Source organism: Hemitrygon akajei, chromosome 4, assembly GCF_048418815.1.
Source record: "Hemitrygon akajei chromosome 4, sHemAka1.3, whole genome shotgun sequence".
NCBI lineage: Eukaryota > Metazoa > Chordata > Chondrichthyes > Myliobatiformes > Dasyatidae > Hemitrygon > Hemitrygon akajei.
In genome coordinates this window covers 130,711,551-130,724,724 of record NC_133127.1, presented here as the reverse complement: position 1 = coordinate 130,724,724, position 13,174 = coordinate 130,711,551, and the positions used below count along the sequence as shown (strand labels likewise).

Genomic DNA, 13,174 nt, shown 5'->3' with positions numbered 1-13,174 from the left:
CAGTTAGATCGCTGTTTTTCTGGAACCTCCCCTTTGACCTCAATGCCATGGATGACTCTAACAGGAGTGAAGTGCCAGACGGATAAACTCCAGACAGCATAGCTCTTGGGACCTCAGGAACTCACACGCCTCTCCATCATGGAGGCTGACGATCCCTCAGAGAAGTGATCCAGCAATTTCGAAGGACTGGCAATGTATTTCCAGATTGAAATGATATATGACTGAGCTGGTACTGCTTCAATGATCTGTTTTCTTCATTCAGCAACGTGATAAAGATTTGCAAATCTCAAAGCAGCTTTAGTGAAATCCTGCTCTTTATCAATAGTATAGACAGAGGTCATGGAGAACTGGGTGATTCTCCAACTGGATCACGCACAGTGGTGATTGAAGAGCTTATTTTGGTCCCTACATTCATATAAATCTCCTAGTATCTTGAGATTTGTAACATTCTCTCTAATTTTCCTTATTCAGTGTTTTTGCTTCCAAAGTCGATAATTTTTGGAACACTTTTGCAAAAGTTGCTCGCTGCATTGTGAGGGGCGTTCCTAGTGTGTAAATCTGATTTAAATGCCATCTCATATTGCTTCAGTATAGGAATGGAAGAGGTATCACTGTGCTGAATATAGTCACAAAGGTCCTCTGTAAGTCAGGAAACCCATCCTTAAAATCAATGGGGGATGTGACGTACCTGTATTATAGCTGAATACGAATAGCCAGGGCAATCTAAGAACTGATGAACTTCACATTTACATTGCTGGCATACCTGGTCTTTGCCAATAGCTGCTAATATTGATTATTAAATCCAAAACTGGCAACAAGGATGTAGGCTTGAGAGAGTGAACTTAGCAGAGGCTATGGGAGGTATTTCAATCATTCACTTCTATGCCAAGAAGGCCAGCACTAGATTCAGAAGAGAAGCAGCAGTTTGGGACCTCAGTGGTCTAACTGTGGAAACAACCTTCACTACAGTATTTCCCAGCAGCCAAACACCCATTCACAGCATTGTATCAATAACAGTGTTAACCTGTGAGGCATATTGGTTACATTGGTAAGCATAGCAGCAACTAATCCTCAGGAAATACTTTGGGAGAGAATGCAGCCAAACATTGTTGGGAACTGGAAACTGTGTGACTTTGCAATACTTAGGGAGAAGCTTGACATAGCCATGAAGTGACCAGCAGAACAAATTTGTTTATGTGTGCACTGGGATGAGAGAGCACCTGATAGTCTCATCATATGAATCACGGTAGTAATGTCAGCGAGCACAAGCTTTCAACTAAAACACTGGGAGACTGAACATAATGAAGTTATTGTTTTTGATGAGCACGTAGTCCTATTAACAAGGCGAGAATACTTATTTTACCTTATTATGCAGGGGGCACAGCAGTCTTCAACATGGTTTTAGAACTCCTTGCTTCATGTATCGAGTGCTGCATAAAAGCAGCATTTCAGGTCAACAATATCACAAAAAGGTAAATGTGAATGCAGAGAATACAAAAGTATTCAGCAAAGGTATTTGGAGAGAGGGGCACCATAGTAGCATAGCATTTAGCATGACACTATCACAATTTGGGACACTGGAGCTCAGCGTTCAATCCCGACGTCTTCTGTAAGGAGTCTGGACATTCTCCCTGTGGAATACATGGGTTTTTTCTGGGTGCTGCAGTTTCCTCCCACAGTCCAGAGATGTACCAGTTAATATGTTCATTGGTCATTGTAAATTGTCTCGTGATTAAACAAGGGTTTAATCGAGGGTTGCTGGGCGATGCTACTCGAAGGACTTATTCCATGCTGTATCTCAACAAACAAATCAATAGATAAAGCAGACCTTTCAGTTCAAATTGACATACAGACCACTGAGAAATGTTCTTTAAAGCAGAGGCAGTACAGTCATTAAGGGAGCTAGAAGTTAAAAATCCAAACACATGCTAAGCCCATTAGTGGTACTGAGGAACCCATTGTCCAAACACACACTGAGCCCATTAGCAGTACTGAGGAACCCATTGTTGCATTGAAGCTTTGAAGAGTTCCTCAGCAGAGGTCCAGAAGATTGATTAATGTGAAGATTTGATCTCGGTTACTCTGCTTGTCTGAATTCATGTTTGAGAAAACAACTCAATGGTGATATTACTTATTACAGGCTATCATTGATCCTAATGGCTGCTGTACATAATCACAGAGCCATTGCTTAGACCAATATGGGTAAGCACAGAAGGAGGTACTCTCATGAGTTACTTCTGGGGAATGTATCACTCAACAATGTAAAATAAAGACAGTCATGTGTTATAAATGTGAACTAATAAATCACGTGACATGGGCTGCAAGATGAAGACCAGACTGAAAGTGAAGATGAAGACAGCTTTTGATGTTAAACCATGGGGATAGGAATTGACAGGAATAACGAAGAAATTGGAATACATATGTAACCCAGGTTAATTAAACACAAAGATGTAATGTCAGAAAGCTCCACCTGTGGAGGATGTAAACAAGGTTTACCGAATTAAAAAAAAGAACTTGGAGGAAAAAAAGCTATGCAAGAATGGGGTGTGGCTGACGCAGCACGGGAAAGCGTGAGAAACCCAGCAAACTATTAGAAACTAAAGAGGTAAACTGTTAAAAGTGGAGTTAGTAGTGAGAATCTCCACCTTACTTGAAAACCTCAGGGTGAGAGATGATAGAGATAAAAGATCTATTGAAGTTACAGCTATAACAAGCAGCAGCTGTAATGAGACAATATCGGCAGAGATGCGCGTCCAAGATCTCTACCATGTAACTGGGAGTTAGTTCTGTTAAATCCCACCAAGGGATTTGGATGGGTTTTTTTTGTGCAAGTATCAACTTTCCGCAGATGATCAACTATTTCATCCAACAAAGAAACAAGATGGCGAGTCGCCCAGGATAAAGAACTAGCATGGGAACAAAATGTTTCATGATGCAGAGGAGTTGATACGGCTGGATGTATGATTTTATTTTCATTCGAAGGATCTGAATTTGATTTTCTGCAAGAACTGATTATGTTTGCAAAGACTTGGATAAGTTATTGAATGTGAAGTTGTGATAGAAACATAGAAAACCTACAGCACAATACAGGGCCTTTGGCCCACAAAGCTGTGCCGAACTTGTCCTTACATTAGAACTACCTAGGCTTACCCATAGCCCTCTATTTTTTCAAGCTCCATGTACCCATCCAGGAGTCTCTTAAAAGACCCTATCGTTTCCACCTCCACCACCATTGCCGGCAGCCCATTCCACACACTCACCACTCTCTGCGTAAAACACTTACCCCTGACATCTCCTCTGTACCTACTTCCAAGCACCTTAAAACTATGCCCTCTCATGCTAGCCATTTCAGCCCTGGGGAAAAGCTTCTGACTGTCGATGCCTCTTATTATCTTGTACACCTCTATCAGGTCACCTCTCATCCTCCGTCACTCCAAGGAGAAAAGGCTAAGTTCACTTAACCTATTCTCATAAGGTATGCTCCCCAATCCAGGCAACATCCTTGTAAATCTCCTCTGCACCCTTTCTATGGTTTTCACGTCCTTCATGTAGTGAGGCAACCAGAACTCAGCACAGTACTCTAAGAGGGATCTGACCAGGGTCCTACATAGCTGCAGCATTACCTCTTGGCTCTTAAACTCAATCCCACGATTGATGAAGGCCAATGCACCATATGCTTTCTTAACCACAGAGTCAATCTGTGTGGCAGCTTTGAGTGTCCTATGTTGGAGAATTGCTGTGAAAGGAGTTAAGCTATGTAGATATATAATCTTTGAATTTCAATTTCAATTTGTAGATATTCTGACATGAACTGAAACTGAAGTTAACCATAATACTTAAAACAGGAATTCAATTAGTTTTCTAACTAACTAGGGATAAATAAAAAGGAGAGGTTAGTCTGTAAACATTTAAATAGGGAAGATCTAATTAGCTAGAGAAATTGGAGTGATAAAGGTTATTCTAATGAATATCACTGATTCTAACTGAACAGAAATTTGGTTTTTGTTTATATCTGAGATTTGGAACTTAAACAGAATGTTGGAATTTTGAGTTATTCTTACTCATGTAAATATTTATATTATCTTGCTTTTTTATATAAACAAAACTTACCTCCAGAAATGTGTGTTTTCTATTCACTGTCTCTTTCCGATATCTAGAGCTTTTGATGGCCTACTAGCACATAGTGTAGTATTATGTAATTTGATTTTTCTCATAAAGAGTATGGTGACCAGTCACAGGAGATAAGACAAGCACTACACAGGGGTTACACATAGTATGCATCTAATAATCAGATAAAGTAAACAGTGAATCAAGATTTTAAAACACTGCTGTTGACTGCTTTATTAGGAAAATTTTAGCAGTATATCTTCAAAAGAAAGTACAGGTCAATTAAAGATGTCTTGGGAGGAATAGGCCAGCCAGATGTTGAGCCACGTGTAATGTTCACTCAATGATGCTACCACAGCTATGAAAAAATGTGGTAATAAACCAGGGTTCCCAACTTGGGGTCCATGGACCCCTCGGTTAATGATAGGGGTCCATGATATTAAAAAGGTTGGGAACCCCTGTGATAGACTAGGCCTGATGAATAAGGATTGAGATGTGTTAAATTAGAGTGAATTATGGGAATAGACCCATCTTAGAGATGGCAACATCACATCTGGACACTTTACTGAATAGGCATGGAGATATAGTCAAAGTTTCAAACAACGGCACTGAGAGCTAGAAGGTGAACTTTGGTATTCAATAATACCTCAGATCACAATCAATTCCTTGTACACTGAAAGCCTGTGTGAACAGAAATTAGATACATTGCAAATGTATGGAGTTTTGTTGAAGATGAATTGAAGTGATTGGACCAGGATGATTGCAATAAAATAAAAGGTCTGGCAATTATAAAGTCACATTTAACTCTTTCAATATTTTTATTAATTTCTACATAGAAGAATACAGAGTACAAGAAGATATATATTATAAGTCAAAAAAGATAAAATAATACCTAATACATTATATTTGAATCACACTTACAATCTCATTACCCTATATTCATGTAAATTAAATTAAATCATAATATTGAAATGTGATAATTTTATTTTATACAAAAAAAATCTGAGCCCACTACCAAGATTGAAGTTGTTTGGTAAAGAAGGAAAAAAGGAAAAAAATTCCTTATCATATAGTGACATATGTTATTAACCAACATCTGTACTTTAACAGCAAATCAAAGGTTTTGAAAATAGTTCAAAAATGGACCCACAACGTTTGAAAGTCTTGACTAGATTCAGAAATTAAACAACGGATCTTCTCTAAATTTACATCTCTAAAGTCACATTTAACAAGGTCACATTTCTGTCAAAAGTTCTTCAACTTGATTTGTCCCTTGTATAACATAGAAACTGAATTGACATATTTTGGTCTGCTAAAACAACACAATCCAACTTCTGGTGTTGTAAAATTAAGTTTTTAAATATTTCTGTGATTTTTCTCCAGGGTTGCTCACTGTTATGCTTTACAGATTAATTCTCTCTTCCCAAAAGCTCCAGACCAATCCTGGTGTCTTGACAACCCTGCACACAAGACCAGTCCATTCCTGACTTAGACATAGAGAAAGTTCAAAGCCATTGCAAAGGAGGGGAAGCAATAAATATTGTCTTGTGAAACCATATGGAGCTGACAGTTACTGAGTGTTAGCACAGCATATGTTTTTGTCATTTCCTGGTATAGTGGAAATTGGCATGTCACTGTCGACCCTCCCAACCTTCATCCCAATTCCAGGTATTTTGTATCTCATGAAAAGAGGAGTGCAAATTGGGATCCTCAGAAGATTTAATCTTCCACAATCAACAGCCCCAAACTATGGATCCTGACTGAAATCGACTAATCAAAACAAGCAATATTGTTGAAATTATGATTTTCCAGGTATTTGGATTTATTTGCCCTTTTCTATCTATATCTATGGCCTGAAATTGTTATAATTATAAGAAGTCACAGACATAAAACAGGAATTTAATTTTGATTTTTTTATTATGGCATTTACATTTTATAAGCACCTATTAATCTTTAAAATTCTCTCACAAATCTCTATGAAACTTCTGTTAATTTAGGTTCTATTAGCATGCAATGATTAAATGCAAAAGTCTGCATGAGCATAAACTTATCTCTACACATTGAAGTGAACAGCTTAAATAATGAAGATGATCAGCAAGAAACTATGCATCTGACTTAATTTGAGGTATATACAGTATATTGGATGTATGAATCCATCTGTGTCAGGTGTGTGTCCTCCAGCATGGAATATTCTTTTGGTATTTGCATAATCTTCAGGCTATGCTCTTTGTCGCTGCTGCCATCAAGTAAAAGGTACAAGTGTCTCAGGATTCACACCACCAGGTTCAAGAACGGTCACTACCCCTCAACCATCAAGCTCTGAACAAAAAGGGCATAGCTACACTCATTTAAGGACTCTTTTATCTTGTTATTTCATGCTCGTTATTCCTTGCTAGTTATTTATTACCTGCAGTGGCACAGTTTGTTTACAGTTTATAAATCCCATTTACAGTTACTGTTCTATAGATTTGCTAAGCATGACTGCAGAAGAAGAATCTCAGGGTTGGATGTGATGACCTGTGTACTCTGATAATAAATTTTACTTTGAACTTTGGTGGTGGGAAATTGTGGGAAATTGCTGGAGGGGATTTGAGGGACAGGATTCACCAACATTTGGTGAGACAGGGTCTGATTTGGGACAGGTAGAATGGATTTATGCATTGGAAATCGTGTCTGACAAATCTCTTGGAGTTCTTCGCGGGGGTAACAAAGAGGCAGATAAGGTAGGGCAGTGGCAGTTGCCTATATGGACTTTAGTAAGGCCTTTGACAAGGACCCTCATGGCAGGCTAGTCTGAAAGATTTCAATTACGTGGGATCCAGGGGTAGATAGAACTTCTAGGGGTAGAACTTCTAACTGGCTCAGTGCTAGGAAATGGATGGTGATGGCTGAGGGTTATTTCTCAGACTGGAGGCCTCTGTTGAGTGGTGCGTCACAGGGATCAGTGCTGCGACTTTTGTTGTCTGTTTCTGGATGACAATAAAGTTGCTGCTAGACAGTGGAGAGGATTATAAAAATTACTGGGAGGTCTTAATTAATTAGGCATGTAGCCATGTGGTCTGAAGATAGGCAAATGGCTTTCAAACCATATAAATTAGATTTTGGGAGATCGAACCAGGGTAGGAGTTATTCAGTGAATGGTAGAGACTGGGGCGGGGATGTTATGGAGCAGGGGAACATAGAAATACAAGTCCATAGCTTGCTGAGAGCAGCGTCGCAGGTAGATAGAGTGGAGCAGGTAGTGTTTGGCATGCTGCCCTTTGTTGATCGGGGCTTATTATTTAAAACATTGGTGAGACTTCACTTGGAGTATTGTGTGTAGCTTTGCTAACCCTGTTACAGGAAATATGTTATTAAACTAGGAAGAGTGCAGAAAAGATTTACCAGCATGTTGCCTGGACTTGGGGGCCTACCAAGGTGAAGTTGCAGAGACAAGTATTTTACTCCCTGAAGTGCAGTAGATTGAGGGGTAACTTAACTGAGATATACAAGGTCATGAGGAGCATAGACAGGGCAAAAGCACATAGACTTTTCCCAGGGAGCAGGTGCGAAAACAAGGCGGGCTTAAAATCAAGGATGAGAAATTTAAAAGGGGTATCATTTGCAATTTCTGCATTCAAAGTGTGATACATATTGAGAATGAACTGCTAGGGGTTGAGATGGGCACGTTAATTACATTTAAAAGAGATCTAGATAAGTATCTGGATAGGAAAGGTTGAGAGGGTTATGGGCCAAACATGGACGTATGGGACTAACTTGCTGGGCAACACAATTAAAATAGATTCACTGGGCTGAATAGCCTGTTTCCATGCTGTAATACTCTATGACTCTAAGAACTGCCTTCAATAGTTTTCTAAGTGCATGAAAACCCTATGGCCTGAATTTACTCTCTCTACAGTATCCTTTAAACTACCAGGACCACAATCTCTGTTTAGCAAGGATGTATATTAACACAAGTCAATTGACAACTGGCAGCAAACTGCCAACAGTAATAATTTTTATATTTTATTTTGCGCTCATCTCCCACCTTCCAACTGCATCATAATTTGTGGATTTTTTTGTGCCAAAGGTTTGTTCACCTCTGTAGTAGTTTTCCGTATTGCTTTGACGATAACACATTTGAAGCCATTGTTTGATTTTCCCTTGAATTCAATTAGATATCACATTCTACAGGTACTGAACAATAGAAATGAAGAGAACTACTGGAAATTCCAGCTGCTATTTTAATGCCGGTAAATTCAATCCTTTGATCCAATGACTTCATACATTACTTGTCATAAAGTTAGTAAGAATTGTTATTTCAAGTTGATTTGTTCCTATGCACATTCTTGTAATTGGTAATTTCAGCAGATGTAATTTGGTATTTATTCTATAACTTGGCTTAAAGTAGAAAATGGAGAAATATGATATTACTACACCAATAACCATAACCATATAACAATTACAGCACAGAAACAGGCCATCTCGGCCCTTCTAGTCTGTGCCGAACGCTTACATTCACCTAGTCCCACTGGCCCGCACTCAGCCCATAACCCTCCATTCCTTTCCTGTCCATATACCTATCCAATTTTACTTTAAATGACAATACTGAACCTGCCTCTACCACTTCTACCAGAAGCTCCTTCCACACAGCTACCACTCTCTGAGTAAAGAAATTCCCTTTTGTGTTACCCCTAAACTTTTGCCCCCTAACTCTCAACTCATGTCCTCTTGTTTGAATCTCCCCTACTCTCAATGGAAAAAGCCTATCCACGTCAACTCTATCTATCCCCCTCATAATTTTAAATACCTCTATCAAGTCCCCCCTCAACCTTCTACGCTCCAAAGAATAAAGTCCTATGTCCTCGATAATTATGATTATAAACTGATAATAATTTCTAATGTACTGGTGCTTGGTGAAATATTTTGGGTTAGAAAATATTGTTGTGTATTGTATTGACTCAAAATTATGCAAGTTTTATCCATACCATGGCAGTCTAATAAAAACATGAATACCAGATGCACATATCAGGCCTATCTTTTGAAATAAAGGCAGATTAATGTTTCAAGTGATGATATGCTGTCATAATATGTTTATTTCATTACATTGGTAAAATTAGATTTAAAGTAATTATTTGGTTGATATTTGACTTTTACCTGTGCAATGTAATTACACATTTTAAAAAGGAAGCAAGATGAGACCTTTTAGTTTATTCAAGCTCAAGAAGCCAAGTACCCTGCTCTAGCTGCCAGGATGTTAGGCTCATCCACATAGCGACGAGCTGCGATTAGGAAAGTGAACATGGACTTGGCCAACTATTTTAAGCATACCGTAAACTTGGATTTTTAAAAAAAATTGTACTTTGATTTGGGCATTACTGGAAATGTTGGTGTTTATCATCTATCCCTGAGGTAGTTAAGAGCTAAATTTATTTTATTTTGAGGATGGATAGTTGGACTCGTGAGGTTTCCTTCCCTTTAGGATATTAGTGAATTTTAAAAACAATCCTGTAGATTCATTGATACCACTGCGGAATCTAATACCTCTTATTGTTAATTTGGTTCCTCAGTTGCCAAGTCCTACTCTTTTGGCATAAAACTTAGACTTATAGAAATGGATAATTCAAGATCAATGAACTCCAGGGCATCTTCGGCCTATATTTTTTAATGAAACATGTAACACTGTACTCTTATCTGTTACCTAGTAATGCCATCTAGAGACAGGGTACTGAAAAGTAATTCATACAACACCAAAACAATGCTGTGCTGTTGAAAATCAAGTTTGTCCAACATAAGTACGGTAATCATACAAACATTTATGAGTGCGTTTGCACTTGTTGGTAAATTTGTCCCTAGTTTTGGATTAGGATTTTTGTTCTCCGTTGCAATTTTTTTAAAAGCTTAAGTGCATGTACGGGGGGAAAAAACTGATAGAGGAACTACATGTTTCAAGTAACATCAGTGGAGGGAAAAGGACATTTGATGCTTTAGGTTAAGACTCTTCATTCTGGGGTTCCTGGTGTAATGTCGCATTGAAATTGACAATGTTGACTTCAGCAGAGGGCTGAAAATTCTCTTAGTTGCAGCTGGGTGTTGCTTTGGAATGAATGGATGCTGTTAAGAGGCCAGAAGAACCAGGGCAAGTTGTTGAAGAACACTGTCTACATGAAGGATGCCTTTTTTTCTTTCAGGGTGGCTTCTGGGAGAACATGGGAACGCAGAACAGCTACATTCTGGGGGAAACTGCAATGCAGGTTGATGTCTACATCCCTCTGCTTGCTCTTGTGGGCTGAAGAAATTAGACCAAGTCTTCTTTCCTTGAGTATGCAGCTTGGATGAACTTTCTATTGCAGCAGCAAGCAGCCCGCTATGAGATGGGGCAGAAATCAATAGCAATGACTGGAATGATCCTCCCCGTCAATGAGCATATTTAGAAGGAGCGCCGCTCCAAGAAAGCAAAATCAATCATCAAGACAGATCATTCAATGTGTAAGTATAATGAGATAGTAGAAAAGAAAAATAAAGTTATTTGCTTATTGGTAATTAATATCAAATTATACAACCTATTTCTCTCAATGATTCAGCAACAAACAGTTGAAATTCGGACCAAACACAACAGGAAGGCCAGGATCCATTCTTAGCCCACTTGTTGACACCAATTAGATTGGTATAGGGACACATTACAAATAGCTTATGCGTTTACAGTGGTTCAGTTTGTGATCATTACCCACCAGCTGTGCCTGCACTTCAGGTGAGAAAAGATTAAATTTGACTGTGGTCATAAATAGTTCAATAGGTTGCTGACAATCATGGGCAAAATGGATTAAGACGTAAATGCTTACTGCCACTCAAGCAACAGTAACTGAACATCAGTCTTCTGTGGGAAAAATCGGAGGTAGGAAGGGACAATTGTATGTTTCCAAATTGTATACCTGCAAAGAAAGCCTAATTGTGGAATGATTTGTGATCAGTATAATTTGAACATGGACCTGTTAGAAACATTCCATCCTCCAGGCTTACACTAAGTATGTTCAGTACTAAGTTTTTAATTAATCTGGTTAAAATACTCTAATTACATCACAGAACATAACTTATTCCTAGTTTCATCAGGATGTAAGAAAGGCAAATTCACACAAATAGACCATTGGGAGTAAAATAAACAACAGAAAATTGCTATTCCACAGCTGGTAACAATTATTAACCAAGATTTCAGAACAAAATAAGTTAAAAAAAAAAATCCTTGCCAGCAATAAGAGTACAGAATAATTTGGCATCAGGGTCCAAAGAACCAGATGGATAAACAGAGCGGCCTGTTCTTCTTCAACAATGGGATTATACTATGACTGCTAACTGAAACATCAGTTAATCACACAATGGCAGTGAAATCATAAAGTGAATATTTATGCAACAAATATATTTTAATTTTAATGTGGTGTGAAATTAGTACTAAAATCTGTGGGTTACATTCAAATGTGTTCATTAATATACACAGGCAGGATAGAAAAATCTTTACATTATCTTCAGAAAGATTCTATGCCAGATAGTAGAAACAGATTGAAGTAGTGGTCCTGTTAATTTCTTATAACTAATGAGGGAAATCATCAATTCAGCAGCTCTATCAGCAATGTAGAGGAAAGCAAAAAAGAAATTTTAGGAACTTGTAACTCTTTCCCCCCTACATCTGAAATAAAAAAGAGCCCCTTCTCATCCATCAAACATGTTGTGCTGAAAAGATTTAATCTCCTTCATGCCAACTTTAATAGTATGTCAAAAGAAATTTCAACAGGTACACTGGGCGTTAAATTTGACTTAATCTAGAGCTAGAGCATTAAGAGTGTTAGTTGGGCCAAGATGATGTCCAATGTGTGCCTGGATAAAGTTTCTGAAAGAGGCTGACATTTTATTCTCTTTTGTCAGATTAGCTAGTAGAAAGAGCACAACAGTTGGATGAAAATACAGGCTTTCAACATGTCATTTAGTGCTTAGACATGGCTTTGTGGGCACCTCATATTACCTCTGCCATTCAAAAGAACTAAAGGCTACTGCTGTCAGAACACCCAGCCAACAGTGAACCAGGCAGATCATGCTGGTATCTTGAGAGTAATCGTGATGTCTTACTCTGTAAAAGTCTGTTGTTTATGTGGTGAACTAGATATACCTGTCTGGACTGGTCCTGTGGCTCCTCCCACAGACCCCTGCTGACTGCTCCTGTGGCTCCTCCCACAGACCCTGCTGACTGCTCCTGTGGCTCCTCCCACAGACCCCTGCTGACTGCTCCTGTGGCTCCTCCCACAGACCCCTGTATAAAGGCGACTGTGGGCTGTTGCTCTTCCTCATTCCCCAGGATGTAGTGTTGTTTATTCTTCCAGTCAATAAAAGCCGATATCTCGCTTCCTACGTCTCAGCGTGAGTTATTGATGGTGCATCATTTTATTTTTAAGAAGTGACAAGGACTATCCACTATTGGTATGGATCACCACTCTAATACAGTATGCAACCAAGATGCCTGTGTGCATTATAGGCATAATGAAAAGCATACTATCATGCAAGATGTGGAAGTCAAATCATCCCTGTAATGAAACAAATGGTTTGGATGACAGACTTATCCTGGAAAAGCCTTCCAACAGATTCATACTAATTTATTGCATGCTACACACCATCATTAAATGGATTAAATTTGGCTTCTTCCAACTCTGCCGTGATCTTATAAGAAATAGGAACAGACGCTGAGGGAGGAGGACTGGGGAGGAAGAAAGCAGATGACTGTTGTGGCTGACTAAAACTGAGCCATATGGAACTAAGTGGGAAATATAAAAGTCTGTATTCACACAGCAAACCTTCAGGAGAGAGAGAGGGTGAGTCCAGCAGAATCCAAGAAAACTGCATTCTCCTGACACAATGTTTTATACTTGTTCAACACAGAAGTAGCTATAAATTATTAACTAGAATTTCAGCTACTATAATCACCTATTTAATTTTATCATTTGGGATATAGTCAGGCAAATTTACAGAATTGCATATTTACAATGGCAGCACATCCCAATTAGCAGAACTCTTTGAATATTCAATTCTGGTATTGAAAGCCAGA

The 13,174-nt window shown here is 38.7% G+C and overlaps 1 long non-coding RNA gene across 2 annotated transcripts; it reads left to right on the top strand.

Moving 5' to 3' along the window:
* The first annotated feature begins 5,652 nt into the window (after positions 1–5,652).
* On the top strand, positions 5,653–12,280 carry LOC140726651 (uncharacterized). Of its 2 annotated transcripts, XR_012098689.1 has the most exons (4): positions 5,653–5,919; positions 8,281–8,339; positions 10,278–10,575; positions 12,004–12,280. It is a non-coding gene; the product is annotated as an uncharacterized lncRNA (long non-coding RNA). The 2 variants fall into 2 exon arrangements; XR_012098688.1 differs by having other exon boundaries at positions 10,278–12,280.
* The last annotated feature ends 894 nt before the right edge of the window (positions 12,281–13,174 follow it).